Source organism: Nansenia antarctica (assembly GCF_963989245.1).
Source record: "Nansenia antarctica genome assembly, chromosome: 12".
NCBI lineage: Eukaryota > Metazoa > Chordata > Actinopteri > Argentiniformes > Microstomatidae > Nansenia > Nansenia antarctica.
This window is the reverse complement of record NC_137682.1, coordinates 26,326,312-26,342,423: the sequence shown is the minus strand read 5'-3', so window position 1 is coordinate 26,342,423 and position 16,112 is coordinate 26,326,312.

Below are 16,112 nucleotides of genomic sequence, written 5' to 3'. Positions count from 1 at the left end.
TATCATACACTCACTGGCCACTTTATTAGGTACAGCTTTTCAACTGCTCGATAACACGAATATATAATCTGCCAATCATGTGGCAGCAACTCAATGCATTTAGGCATTTAGACATGGTCAAGACGAACCAAGCATCAGAATGGGAGAGAAAGTTGATTTTAAGTGACTTTGAACGTGGCATGGGTGTTGGTGCCGGACAGGCTCTTTTGAGTATTTTAGAAAGTGCTGATCTACTGGGATTTTCCTGAACACCTCTAGGGGTAACAGAGAATGAGAGAGATAAGAGAAAATATTCAGTGAGCGGCAGTTCTCTGGACGAAAATGGTGGTGGTGGTGTAATGTTGTGGGGGATATTTTCTTGGCACAAATCTTCAGCAACGTTGTGATATTAAAATGTCAATATGGACCAAAATCTCAGAGGAATGTTTCCAGCACCTTGTTGAATCTATGCAATTAAGAAGGCAACAGAGGGCGGTCCAACCCAGTACTAGCAAGAGGTGCCTAATAAAGTGGCCGGTGTATTACCGTAAGTGTATTACCAAGTTCTACTGACATGCGCAGATAACACTCTAGAGGGGTTTCAAGACAGACTGATTTGTATACTGGGTTGTGATGACAGTCGTTGGTTACATTCATGACCACTTATTATGTTTACATATGTGACAACTGACAGTGAAAAGAGCTACCTGTAGGCAAAATCATTTTTCTGTTTTTTACATGTGCTTAAACTACAGATTGTAAGCTTTCAAATGATGCATCATACATTGAAATCAGAAACAAATTGAAGACGACATGAGTATTTGGAAAATGCCGTTCAAAGATTTTGTTCTTTCTCACAGGCAGGTAATGGGCAGTAACAGTGGCTGGTTAACCCCGCCCCCAACCACTCCCCCTCTAGATTGACAGCTGCTGTCAACTATAAATATCTGTCAGTGTTAGTCACTGGGTCAGATAGCTATAGCTAACATTATTACCTAGCAAGGTATTACCTAAGCTAATTAGCCAGCTTATCATTATGGAGGCTTTATGGTTGTTGTAACTTATTATTTTAATGATACAAAAAAGTCTTCAATCAGAATCACAAGTTGAAATGGGATGCAAAGAAAATCAAATATTTAGGAATCTACCTCACTGGAGATATAACAACATTATACACCGACAATTATCAAGCCCTTGAAAATAAAATACGAGAAGATCTTAATAGATGGAAGATAACACCTGAATCCTTAATGAGTAGAGTAGAAAGCGTCAAAATGATGATCCTCCCACAGTTTCTGTTTTTATTTCAAACATTACCAGTTCCCATTCCACAGCGTAGCTTCAAAAAATGGAATACAATGCTCTCAAATTTCATTTGGAACTACAAAAGTAAACGAAAAAAACTTAGTATACTAACTCAAACCAGAGAAAAAGGAGGGTTTAATTTCCCTGATCTAAAGTCCTATTTCCATGCAACTCAAATAGATACAATAATGAAATGGATGAATAACTTGGTTCAAACCAAATGGAAAGACATAGAAAAACAAGCAATATCAATATCAATAGGAACACTACCTTTTCTGAGTCTAAAGGATATTCAAAAATATAGTGGAAATAACAGATGCATAGAAAATACCCTCAAAAATTGGAAAACTATTCGTAAAATGTATAAATGTGATGACAAATGTATTTATTTGAGAGAGATAGCCAGTGACCCAGACTTTTTACCTAAAAAAACAGACAAAATATTAGAAGAATGGGCTAGGAAGGGACTACAGGTGTACTCACAGATGGTTACAAATGACATGATAGACTCATTTGAAACCTTAGTTAATACATTTAATATAAGTAATAGCCATTTTTTAAAGTACTTACAAATTAGAAGCTACCTTATAACACAGCAGAGGAGACAGGAACAAAGATCACATATACTAATGGAATATCTGATCAAAAATAGAAACAGTGAAAAGACAAAAATCTCAAACATTTACAAAATCATGCAAGAAATCAAGATACAAGAAGATAACACTAAAGAAAAATGGGAAAACGAATTAGCAATAACAATTACGGATGACGATTGGAAAGAAGCATGCAAAATAATATTTAAGACAACACAATCAAAATTCTGGAAAGAATTTGCTTGGAAAATAAATATGAAGATCTTCCTAACACCGAAAATGTTGTCAAAATATAGGCCAACAGGCAATGCAGAATGCTGGAGGAAATGTACGGAACGAGAAGCCAATCACACACACATGTTCTATACATGCCCTAAATTGAAAAGGTTTTGGGAGGCAGTTCAAGTAAAAATAAAAAATACATTTACCTTACAAAATCCTATACATCCAGTCAATATTATACTCGGTCTTATTCCATTAGATATATACAGAGAGGGAGATAAATATTTGTACACCATACTACGTATCGCGGCTTTAAAGCAAATCACATGTAAATGGTTGGACTTAAACCCACCATCTGTTAATAATTGGGAAAAAACTGTTGAAGAGATAAAAGAAATGGAAAGAATTACTTGCAAAGTGGGAGGCCGTGAAGAGCAATTCAATATGAACTGGAGTAAATGGACCGAATGAATGAGTAGGAAGCCCCGATCCCACCCCTCCCACCCCCTCCCTTTGTCTCTTACTTTTCTATGTCTATCCCTATAATTTCTCTCTTCTTTTTCTATATTTTCTCTCTAGTCTCTATTCTTTATTTTCTTTATTTCTTGTTCTCTTTATTAAAAAAAAAAAAAAAAAAAAAAATGATGCAGGATGAACTTAAACAAGTGAAGAAAACTTGTAAAGTGTGTGAAATGAACTTGTGAAATGTAATGTAAAGTCCTGCAATAAAGTATATATAAAAATAAAAAAAAGAATAAAAATCTTTGGCTTTGGTTTTTCAACATTAGCATTGCAGCAAGGTACATAATCACAATAATAAGTAAATAAGTAAAGTAAGTAATGATAAGTAATACAGTTTTCTGAGGTGCTGTGGCGTCTGGTGGGCATGTGGTGTCTTATGCCTCATCTGAACAGAATTCTCTGATCAAAAAGATACTTCTGTCTGGCATAGACGGATCATGACAAAATGGGCCCCTGGGCCTGGACGTGTAGAAAGGCCCCCCTCCCCAGCGCAAACACAACTTTTTTTTAGAGCGCAAGTAAACACAATGCCAACAGCATATAAGACATAGCCTACGTTTACCTGCATCTCAACAGGTTTTACAGCGGAGGAACACTCAAAGCCAACAGAACAATAACTAGAAAAAAATCACCTGTATTTCAACGACACATGATTTACAACACAGGCATGCCACACTCAATTGAAGCCAACAACAGTACAGTAACAAAATACACCGCTTTCAACCAAAAACAATTGGCAACACTATGGTGTCATATATAGCAACCACAGGATGGCTTTATAAGACTAAATTAATCATAAAATAGTCTTAAGGGCTCTGCACACAGCGTGCGATTTCTGTTGCGCGTCAACGTTCCATTTTGAAGTTTGAATGGAGGTCTATGAGAACATCGCATTTACCCACACACGGCCCCGATTTTAATCGCACGGCGAACATTCGATTCCATTCATTTGACAGTGCGACAAAACTCGCACGCCGTGTGCTTTGTCCCATTCAAAATGAATGGAATCGAATGTTCGCCGTGCGATTAAAATCGGGGCCGTGTGTGGGTAAATGCGATGTTCTCATAGACTTCCATTCAAACTTCAAAATGGAACGTTGATGCGCAACATAAATCGCACGCTGTGTGCAGAGCCCTTTACTTTATGCAATGCATTTTTTCCTGGCTCTGCTTCGTGCAAAATCATCCACGATATCATTAAAGTCCAGTGATTTGGTCAGTTCGCTCTCAATTGCCATGAGAGAAAGAGCCTTGAGACGGTGTTGCGTCATTTTAGTCCGCAATTCGTTTTTAATCCTGGACAGCACAGAGAATGACGTTCCCCTTCGCAATTGGTTACAGGCAGAGTCAAAAATAGCCGCAGCGCAACATAGACATTTGGAAACATAGATTGCAGGCCACAATCGATAATTACGCGGAGTAGTCCTTGTGGGCTTTTATCATCTTCAGCCTTAATAAATGATCTGTAAAAGACCTGCACCAGTGTGACCTGTCCCCAGTACACAAACTTTAATGGCGCCCTCTAGTATCTAGTTTCTATAGCCTACTCATTAATCTAATGGGAATGTAGCCTGTATTCGCATTAGAATCTGAGTAGGCTATAGAAACTATGTAGCCCACACAAGCTTCTCTTTTTTTTGCAAGACGTGGGCCCCTATAAAATTGTTCAAAATAGTATATTCAAAAGTATATTCAAAAGTATATTCAAAATAGTTTTTTTACGTTCATATAAGGAATCTCATTTGTCCCAGTTACAGTAGGACATTTTCTACCGGCATCCCTGCGACAAGAAATGCAAAGGGCCCCCTGATCTCTGGGGCCCCTGGGCCTGGGCCCGGTAGGCCCGTTCAGTTTGCTGTCTGGCCATGTCAAGTCCGAGTGGGCCTTGAACATGAAGATCACCTCCGGGGGGCTTGACATCAGTGATTTTAAGCCATAACCACACCAGGTTCCTTAGCATCAAAGCTGGAACAGACAGAAGACAATACATCGAATTATTGCCCACAGTAAATGAAATAATATTACCGCCATACCATGTTCATAAAATGAAAGAGGTAATACATGATAATTATGGGATTGTTTTAGAAAGTCTTAGGCAATACGACGATAGAACATACTAGCTAGCTAATGTTAGCTAGCTAACGCGGCTAACCTAAAACAAACAAACAAACAAACAGAAGGAAACACAAAGGCTACTCACCCAAAAGCAGATAGTGTTGCGGTATGGTGATCCCGTGAAATCCGTATGTTGTTCTAGTAAACGTTCGTTTCTTGGGGACTTTCATTGTGCCTTCAGTCATTACTGAACAATTCATTGAGCTAAGCAGTGTTCGTCGATGTACAAACTCGAAATACATTCTCACTCATAGAATGAAAACATTGAATTACACGCCCTTTGTCTTCCTCCCCCTTGAGCGAGCTCAACAGCCAATCACACCCAAATAAAAGCATACATGTTAATTCAGCCCACCCCCTCAAGCGCATCGGAAAAAGCATGACAAACAAGTTCATTTTGTTGATAGATTATCCTTACCATACTTATGAACGTAAAACTGTTCGGAAAAATAACGAGTGGGTACTTCAAAGCTTCAAGTTGAATGTTAGCAAAAAAACTGAAAATCAGACTTTTAGGTCAGAAATAGTTTGAAGACTGATTTGACGTATTTCTGTTTTGCGCCAGGTAACTCCAAATACGCTACTGTGTCACATATGTATAGACGCTGATCACTCTCTCTTCTGGGTCCTCTCCCAGATGATCACACTTAGCAGACATCCTGTCCGCAATCAAATCGACACACCCCTTTTTTTACTTCTCCAGTAAGCATGCTAACTATGCTAGCAACTCAGAGCTAGAGGAGTCAGTTACCGTAAATTCATTCAATTGCTAGACACTGATGCAGAGCATGGTGACTTACTTTATCATTCAAACATTCACTGGTTAAGTCAAGGGACAGTATTTAAGTGGGTGTGGGATTTGAGAGAGGAGACTGGCATGTTTATGGACAGCATGGGTAAAGCTGAGGATTTCCCTGAACTGCATGATGAGGGCTGGCTGCGTGACTTTACATTTGCCATTGACATTCTGGGCCATTTAAAGGACCTTAACGTAAAACACAACGTAATGGAAATTGCATTTGTGTATGAACTGTACAACCATGTGAAGGCATTCGGAGCCAAGCTGGTGTTGTTCACCAGGCAGTTGAGAGACGTGTCATTCATTAATTCTCCAACACTGGCTTCTGTGGAAGTGTCGCAACCCAGCATGGTGAGACACTGCAGCGACTTGCAGGCCGAGTTTACACAGAGCTCCTCTGACCTTGCCAATATTTAAGATTTGCTGGAACTTGTGTCACGCCCTCTCTTATACGATTATGAATGAATGAATGAATGAATGGACTTTATTGTCATTGCTACAGTACAGGTACCAAACAACGACATTTAGGAGGGGTGGCTCCCCTGGTGTTAGGAAAGGGAAAAAAAAAACACTGAGAAAGCACCACCGAACATGCAGCTGGAGCTTACTGATCTCCAGTGTAACACTTATCTCCGGGAGGAGTTTGAAACCATCACTCTGCCTGAGTTCTATGCCTCATTGAGTGAAACACAGTTCACTCACACGCGATGGCTGGCTCAGAGTAGGTAGGTTGGTGCTGTTTGGCTCTACTTACTTTACAATGATGAACACTCAACCTCAAAAATAGCACCTGACTGTGATAAGCAACAAGACAAGGTGAGCAACGTCACTGTTCAGACTATCTAACCATGGGCAACGTCACTGTTCACATTGACTAGCCATGGGCCAGTAGATGCTGAAGGACAGTAGAGGTCAGTAAATTAATGTATTTGTGAAAAATGCACTGTTAGTGATGCCAAGAATAAATGTTCTTGATAACATGCAATGGAAATGAAAATAGTAAATGTTAAATGAAAATGTTACTGAAAGTAAACCAAAAAAAAGTACAAAAATAATTAACTGAATATCTGGTGATAATATGTTGACTGTAACACAAATAATGTGCATTATTGAGATATGGCACTGATGCACTAATAACTACACATAACTAGATGATCACACAGTCCTTGCTTTTGAACAGTCCTAAAACCTAAGTTTGTTTACAAGACATCACCAACACTCACCAAGCTGAGTTCTCTGACAAATTAGTATTAGTGATCCTAAAACTGGTGTTTTTTTCTTTGTTATATTGAGTGGGCTCTTCAACACTTGAAGTTTCGGAAACACATTTAAAAAATATATATACCTTCTTTGTCATTTCCTGCGACTTCACGATTGCCGACTTGTTCCCCTTTTCACCCCCCCTGTCACATATACATCAGCCATCGTAAGTAAAACCGTTGAACGCCCCGCGGTGGTGTAGCGGTCTACGCACTGGCCGCTAGTGCATGCTGCCCACCGGGGCCGGGGTTCGTATCCCGGCTCGCCAGATCCAGATATGGCCGAGGCACACGGGAAGCGGCATATTGGCCGGCCGCTTCCGAGGGTGGTATAGGAGTATTTCTGGACTAGGATCCGTCGCGCAACACCGCCCCCTGGGCGCCGGAATAACGGTACTGGGCTCGAGGAGCCAGTCAGCCTAGTCTGCCTGGCGGCCTCCTCTGGGACTGCCGGCCACGGGGTCGTGCGGCGGATCCAATGCAATAGGCAGGGGATAATTGGATGCTACGTTGGGTTAAATTGGCTACCAAATTGGGTGAAAAAGGGATAAAATCTGGAAAAAAAAAAAAAAAAAAAAAAAAAAAAAAAAAGTTAAACCGTTGAAAAGAACCAGTGGAAGAAAACTTTTATTTATTTTCTTAAGTTCAGCTAAAGTAATGTTGAGTGTGGCGAGGTCTGAGTGGGAGGAACCCAGGTGTAGCTTAAAGAGATGGGTTTTTAGTCTACGACATAAGCGTCCTTGGGTTTTATGAAAGGCGCTATACAAATCCAAGTTATTATTATTATTATTATTACGACATGACACTCACAGAGTCCCGGGATCCTTTCGTATGAGGTGCTGCCCCCACCCTGGCAACAGGGAGGAAATGGAAGCCAGCTGTAGCAGTAGCAGAGGCAAAGGCCTGACTGCCGTCCTCTGCTCAGCTCTTCTGACCTGCTGACCTTCTCCTCCTCAGGTGGTAATCAATCGGTGGTTTTACCCTCTCAGTCCCTCTCTACACTCTCTACCTCCCTTTATTCCCTCTGTCGCTCTCTCAGTCTCACTCCACATGCCGAAGGATAAATATTTGCTTCTCCCCGTCATTCTCATGCTCTCCACCCCCTCTCACCATCTTCCAGCCCTCTATCGATATAACCACAATCATAATCCAACCCCTATGATTACTGGGACTCATACCGCTGTTTGAGGTGTTAACAATAACAGGCAGAGAGAAAGAGCCATTTACTGTAAGGATAGGCCAATGATTGTCTCTTATCTGCTACAGTATATTTTTTTCCCACAGCAAAAGCTTCTTCTGAGATTGACATTGATTGGAGGATAAACTGGAAGAGCTTTCATCCTATTACATCACCTTCTGTTACGTATCATACATTGCATCGCACACACACATGCACACACTCACACACACACAGGGGCATCGCTAGGAGGGCAAAAGGTCCGGTCCAAGGGGATACATCTATTTGAATGCCTCCTAAATAATAATGATAATAATAATAATAATAATAATGTTGTGGATCCCTTTTCGGCTCCACTCGTTCCCACCTCGGCACCGCTCGTTGAGCCTAATCAGGCCCAATCTGGGACACCAATCTCACGACGTTGCCCCGGTGTTTATTAAGGACCGAGCCCTTTCACTTCCCCCTCACCGGCCATATGATTGTCCCATCGACCTCCTTCCCGGGGCAGCCCTCCCCACGAGTCGTCTCTACAACCTCTCGGTCCCGGAGAAGGAGGCGATGCATAATTATATTGCCGAGTCCCTAGCCTCAGGTGTAATTAGACCATTGTCTTCCCCCCTAGCGGCAGGCTTCTTCTTTGTGGCGAAGAAGGATGGTGGCCTGAGGCCCTGTATTGATTTCCGTAAATTAAATGACATCACTATTAAGAATAAGTACCCACTCCCCCTTATGAGTTCCACTTTCGAGCCACTCACTCACGCCCGGGTTTTCACCAAGCTTGACCTTCGCAACGCCTTGGTTAGGGTCAAGAAGGGGGACGAGTGGAAGACCGGTTTCAATACCAACCTGGGGCACTTCGAATATTTAGTTATGCCCTTCGTTCTATCCAACGCACCCGGTGTGTTCCAGGAGTTGGTGAATGATGTGCTGAGGGACATGATCAATGTCTTTGTGGTGGTATACCTGGACGACATCCTAGTCTTTTCCCGGACCATGGAGGAACACCCCCAGCACGTTCGTCTGGTCCTGCAGCGGCTCCTGGAGAACCGCCTCTATGTTAAGGCAGAGAAGTGCATCTTCCACTCCACCTCCGTAACGTACCTGGGGTACGTTGTGGAAGAGGGGCGGATGCGTGCTGACCCGGCCAAGATCAAGGCGGTGGTAGAGTGGCCACGGCCCACCGACCGAACCCAACTCCGGCGCTTCCTCGGGTTCGCCGGGTTTACCCGGCGGTTCATCAAGGGGTTTAGCCAGGTGGCGGCCCCCCTTACCGCATGCACCTCCACGGCTCGCCCGTTCTCCTGGAGCCCGGAGGCAGAGGCGGCCTTCTCTGCCCTTAAGGGCCTCTTCACCACTGCGCCGGTGTTGGCCCACCCTGATCCAGCTAGGCAGTTCATTGTGGAGGTGGATGCGTCCGACACGGGTGTCAGGGCCATCCTCTCCCAGCGGTCGGAGGAGGACCAGAAGATCCACCCTTGCGCCTACTTCTCCCGGCGTTACGACCCAGCCGAGAGAAATTATGATGTGGGCAATAAGGAGCTTCTGGCGATCCACGCCGCCCTCGGGGAGTGGAGACACTGGCTGGAGGGAGCGAAGCTGCCGTTCCTCATGTGGTCAGACCACAAAAATGACCTACATGAGGACGGCGAAGAGGCTGAACTCCAGGCAGGCACGCTGGGCCCTCTTCTTCAGCCGGTTCGACTACACCCTCACCTACCGCCCGGGGTCCAAGAACGTCAGGGCTGACGCCCTCTCCCGGCTGTTCCCGGTGGAGCCCCCTGAGGTTCCGGGGACCCTGGACACCATCCTTCCCCCAGCCCGGGTGGTGGGTGTCGTCACCTGGGCCATCGAGTCGGTGGTAAGGCAGGCCCAGCGTGCCCAGCCCGACCCTGGCAACGGACCTCGGCACCGGCTGTTCGTGCCCCCCGCTGTCCGGTCACAAGTGCTAGAGTGGGGTCACTCTAGCCATTTCGCCTGTCACCCCAGCGTCCACCGGACGGCGGAGTTCATCAGCCGGCGGTTCTGGTGGCCCACTCTCTTGGGGGACGTCAGGGAGTTCGTGGGTGCTTGCACTGTCTGCTCCCGGAGCAAGGCCTCCCATCGCCCGCCTGCGGGTCTACTGTGCCCCCTTCCTATCCCCGGTCGCCTATAGCCCTGGACTTGGACACCATCCTTACCATCGTCGACCGGTTCTCCAAGGCGGTCCACTTCGTCGCTCTCCCCAAGCTCCCCATCGCGGCCGAAATGGCCGAGCTCCTCACGCTCCATGTGGTGTGACTCCATGGGATCCCTCATAACATCGTGTCCGACCGGGGGCCCCAGTTCATCTCCAAGGTGTGGCAGGCCTTCTGCAAGGGGATTGGGGCCACGGTCAGCCTCACCTCCGGTTACCACCCCCAATCCAACGGGCAGGCTGAGCGAGCCAACCAGGCCATGGAGGCGGCTCTGCGGTGCATCACCACCAGCAACCCTGTCTCCTGGGCCAAGTACCTGCCTTGGGTGGAGTATTCCCTGAACACCATGGAGAGTTCCGCCACGGGTATGTCCCCTTTCGAGTGCTCCCTCGGCTATCAACCTCCTCTATTTCCCCAACAGGAGCTGGAGGTGGCGGTCCCATCCACAAGGGTCCACCTCCGCCGGTGTCGGCGCATCTGGAGAACAGCCCGGTCCGCTATGCTGCGAGCCACTGAGCAGTCCCGTCGATGTGCCAACCGGCGGAGGGTGCCGGCCCCGGCCTATCGACCCGGCCAGAAGGTCTGGCTGTTGGCCCGGGACCTGCCCCTCCAGACCTCCCAGACCTCCTCACGTAAGCTCAACCCACGCTACGTCGGTCCCTATACCGTCGACCGTATCATTAATAATTCTGCGGTGCGTTTAAACCTCCCGGCCGCTCTCAAGGTCCACCCTGTATTCCACGTGTCCCTCCTCAAACCCTTCTCCACCAGCCCCCTGTCACCCCCTGCTCCAGCTCCCCCGCCCCCCCAGGTCCTGGATGATGGCGACCCTGTGTCTGCTCGCTGTCTGCTCGCTGTCCGCCGGAAGGGACGGGGGTTCCAGTATCTGGTGGACTGGGTGGGCTACGGCCCCGAAGACCGGAGTTGGGTGCCCCCGTCCTATCTCGCTGATCCTGCTCTGCTGGACGACTTCTACCGGGCCCACCCGGATGCTCCAGGGCGGTCGTCCGGTGCCTCCCGTCAGGGGGGGGGTACTGTTGTGGATCCCTCTTCGGCTCCATTCGTTCCCACCTCGGCACCGCTCGTTGAGCCTAATCAGGCCCAATCTGGGACAGCTGCGCCGGCTCCAGCAGGTGCATACAATTTCAGACGGAGAAACCAGCAGCATAAAAAGCCCCACAACCTGCCGTCTGATGCTTGATCATTCTGATCCCATGTGGTTAGTCGTCTCGCTCGCACATGTTATCTCTAGTATATTCTATATCCGTATTTATTACTTGTTTATGTTCTCAGCCGTTTTATTATTTTCACCATTCAAGGAACCTTCCTCCCCTGCATCCCAGTGTCACTCCCCGCTCCTCCACCATTCCATCCCATCATCCCTCCGTTCTCACCCAACGTACCACCCTCTGGATTCTCCCCCTATCATCACAAACGGACTTCACCCCCTTGCTAATCCTCCCGGACCCCTCTCCCTGGATAACCCTCTCACAGTTCTGGACTGGTTAGTACACGCACATTGCCTCCACATTTACATATCTACACCACATTCGTTTTTGCACGCTAGACACTCGCGCCCAGACACATACATTAGCAGCCCAATACACACCTCACACCCCAATACACATTTCGTCTCAGGCACCCACACACTCCCCCCAAGTAGGCCCAGTTAGTGTAGGTTTTATTATTTTGTCTGTCTTTGTTAATAAATCCTTTATTATTGTACCCTAGTCTCTGTGTCCGTCTGTTCTGGGGTTCTGCCACATTTGACCGCTTGGTTCAGGCCTAACAAATAATAATAAATACAACCGCAAGCGGCAATGGGGCGTGTTCCTAAAGATATGACCCCATAACCATAAATGGGGTGAGATTGACAGACATGGGGTAGACCTACAAACAGGTTGTAGATTGACAGATAGGGGGTAGACCACTCACCTAATATGGGCGAAGTTGAACTCATGATATACTAAGCTATGATATTATGAAGTACCTTAGGACAACGGGCCTGTAAGGTACCAGTCACCTAATTATGGCCTGATATACATAGGCTACTATGCTATGATGATAATATACACTAAGTGTAAATACGAAAATGCATTGTGGATTAACCTTCCCCAGTTAATGACCATGTTGTATAGTTTATGTCAAGCATTTCACTACGTAGTGGTAGGAACACTAATAATAATATCTTGGTTTTATATAGTGCCTTTCAAGGAACCCAAGGACACTAGATTGGTGCGGGGGGTGGAAAGCAGACCCATGTCTGAGGACTGCAGGTTCCGGGATGGGGTATGTTGGCAGAGAAGGTCAGTTAGGTACTGTGGGGCGCAGACATGGAGGGATTTGTAAGTGAGAAGGAGGATTTTGTACATGATGCGAGACATGAGGTGGGGTGATGTGCTGCCAGGGCTTGGTGTGGGTGAGAACTCTGGCAGCTGAGTGCTGCACATACTGGAGCCTGTCCAGGGCTTTGTTGGGTACCCCAAACAGGACTCCATTGCAGTAGTCCAGACGGGAGGTGACGAAGGCGTGGACGAGTGTTTTGGCCACAGTCAGAAAGGGACGATCGATGTTTTTGAGGTGGAAGAAGGTGGAATTGGTGATGGATTGAACGTGTGACTTACTCTCAATCTCTACGTCTCTATCCCAATAAAGCAGAAATGCCCTAGAAACATATAGAAAAAAATAAAAACAAAGATGATGTTAAGATCTACCCATTGAGATGCTTCGTATCTGTTAGTCCATTGACGACCCATCTTCACACTTATCCCAATGGGGATCCAATTTTCCCAGGCTGGAGCTCCGGATGTGAGTTAGTCAGGGAATCCCCAGGAGGAGAGGATTATCCCGGCAGAGCACTGTGGTAAAGCTGTGTGTGACTTCTGGAAGGTGTCAGGAATGTACTGTTACAGGTGGGTCAGAGAATGCCTTCAAGGTTCCCTGTCACACACACACACACACACAGACACACACACAGACACACACACACACACACACAGACACACACACACACACACACACACAAACACCCACACACACACACACACACACACTATTCTTTCTACTGTCAGTAGCATGTTTCCTCTCAGCGTGTGTTAGCCGGGGGGGTTGTTGCTTTTCACCATGACCCCCCTAATGCACCTATACTGTAACTCTAAATGACAATCAGAGCAACTTGAATTACGTGTGTGCAGCCTTTTGCTCAAAAGTTATCAACGTTTCATTTTCAGAGTCTCTTTTGACAATCTCTTCGAGAGCTGTTTTCAGTCATTAACAGAGGTGTTCTGAAAGTGTCTCAGAGGCCTGTTCTGAGAGTGGACTGTTTTTTGCATTCGTTCTCAAGTTATATCAAAGTGTTGTTTTCTGCCTTTCTGGAGCACATTGTGACTTGTTGAATGCACCTATTCTGTAACTGTAAATGACAATCAGAGCAACTTGAATTACGTGTGTGCAGCCTTTTGCTCAAAAGTTATCAATGTTTCTTTTTCAGAGTCTTTTTTGACAATCTCATAGAGAGCTGTTTTCAGTTATTAACAGAGCTGTTCTGAAAGTGTCTCAAAGGCCTGTTCTGAGAGTGGACTGTTTTTTGCATTCGTTCTCAAAGTTTTGTTTTGTGACATTGTGACTTGTTGTTGAATGCACCATGACCCCCTCTGTGAGATTTCCCTATGAAGTAGCGAGAGAGAGAGAGAAAAAATAGAGAGAAAGAGATTTAACAGATATCCTCCAGTCTAATAGCAGAGCTCAAGGTCACCAGGGTCATTGAACATGGAACGTGAACTCATGGTGTGAGACATGTGGAGTGCTGTGTGATGTTTTTGAAAAAGTCAAGTTTTTTTTAAACTTCATGAGGAGAGGAGAAGTTAGTGCTTTTTCCGAGTGTGTGTCTGTGTTGAGTGTTTTAGCAAGCTGGCCACACCAGTTGGCACACAAATCAGAATAGACATTAGTTGCTTCTTTGTCGTGAATCATTCTGAGAATGCTTAGTCACTCATACGCACATCACCATCTTCATGAATCAGATGCCAACCAGCAATTTATGGACTCATATCAGCTCCGATTGAAAGGAACAGCATTGTTTACATAACTGTGTGTGTGCGTGTGTGTAGGCGTGTGCGTGTGCGTGTATGCGTCCGTGCGTGCGAGAGCCCAGCTAGCATTTCAAGGTTATTTTAGCAGAAGTGTTGATTTAAGTGTTATATATAAGTGTTAAAAACATATATATATATATATATACATATTTACAGATATAGACATTGAAACTGTAGTCTATGTTGCTGGTAAGATCATTTCCAGGTTGGCGGCACGTGGAGAAAATAGGCAATCCTCTCACATGGGTTGTATGGCTGCTCTAACCCGTTAACAAGGGCGCAGAAAACGTGCATGCGCTGCTGAGGTTCACGCAAGATGTATGTTTTGGCCGTTAGCCCTTTTGACTTTGTTCAGAAAGTCTGAGTTCCATGTACATATAGTATGCAAAGGTCTAGGGGACACAAAGCAATCATTCTCTCCTCTTTTGTATAAGTGATGAAGATAAATAATGATGGGAGAGATGTGGTTGTGAGCCTCGCGTGGAAGAGAGATAGGAGAGGTGGAACTAAGGTGAGAGAAGAGTACGTACAGAGAGAGAGGAATACACAGTCAAATAACAAATGAATATGAAAGAGACGGAGGTAAAGCAAGTCAAAATGAGGAGAAAGAAACATGGGATCAAAACATAATTGGATGAAACGAGAGATGGAGAGAGGGAGAGTTCATTATCAGTAGCAGAAGAGAAGAGAAGAGCAGCAGTGGGATCGGCGTATATAGGTTATGCTTCATCTTGTTCTGCCCTGAGGCCATGTGTCAATCAAACATCACATGGCATTCATCCTGCCCTTAGGCAGAAAAGCAGGATGTGTGTGTGTGTGTGTGTGTGTGTGTGTGTGTGTGTGTGTGTGTGTTAGGCTGTATGTCAGGTCAGTCACTTATAGGATACATGCGTGCACCTGAACACAATAGTCGTTACTGGCTAAGCGTCTGTGCATGCGTCAGACAATAGCAACCGGCTAAATGCTACAAAAGTAAGATTGGCGGCTTGCTAGCTGGTAGGTTGGGGTTGGGGAGCGGGCATATAACCAAGATTTGCAACTCTAAGATCAGAACATGTACAAGCCGGCTTTGGGGCATTTTGACAAAAGTGCTTTTAGTGTTTTTGGTCATTCTTATTGCAAATGTTATTGTTTGCTAATACCTTCCTCTAACTACTCAAAGTTAATGCTAATGCTAATTACTAATACTGCCTAACCAGCACATAAGTCAGAGTGCTGAGAAGTTGCATTACTAACCTAGTTGTTTCAGTTGTGTTACCCTTAAGTAGTGCTTTGTGGAAAAAGGCAGATTTCACAAAATAGTATTTATGCAGATGAGCATTTATGCTGGCCATGTACTATCGTTTCTGACATTTTGCTAGGAGAGTGTGTTTATGTGTGTATGTATGTATCTGTCCCACAGCCACAGGGTTTTCAAAGCAACATCAAATACAACGAAAACAATGGCTCCCGAACAGAGAACAGGAGGGCTTTTTAAACAGGCGGATAAGATGCTGATTGGTCTGGTACATGTGTCTGTGAGTGTGTGTAGTTGTGTTGTGTTGTCTTGTCTTATTTCCATCTCGTCACCTTCTTAAAATAATGTCTTACACTTTTGGGTTAATTATGTTTTTGCCAAAAGATATATTCTAGATTTAGTTCAGTTTATTCTGTTTTTCATGGTGACGATATGAGGTGCACTTAACTGGTGCGCAGGTGCGCATGCGTGGTAAAAATATCGGATGCGCACCAGAAAATACGAAAAGAGGCGCTTTTGCGTACCAACATTTTTGGGACACAGTTACTGAAACATTCAGATTTTCTCCATACAGTACATCACTGGTAAAATGACAAATGTGTTAATGTTAATAATTACTTGTTCATCATGTAACTT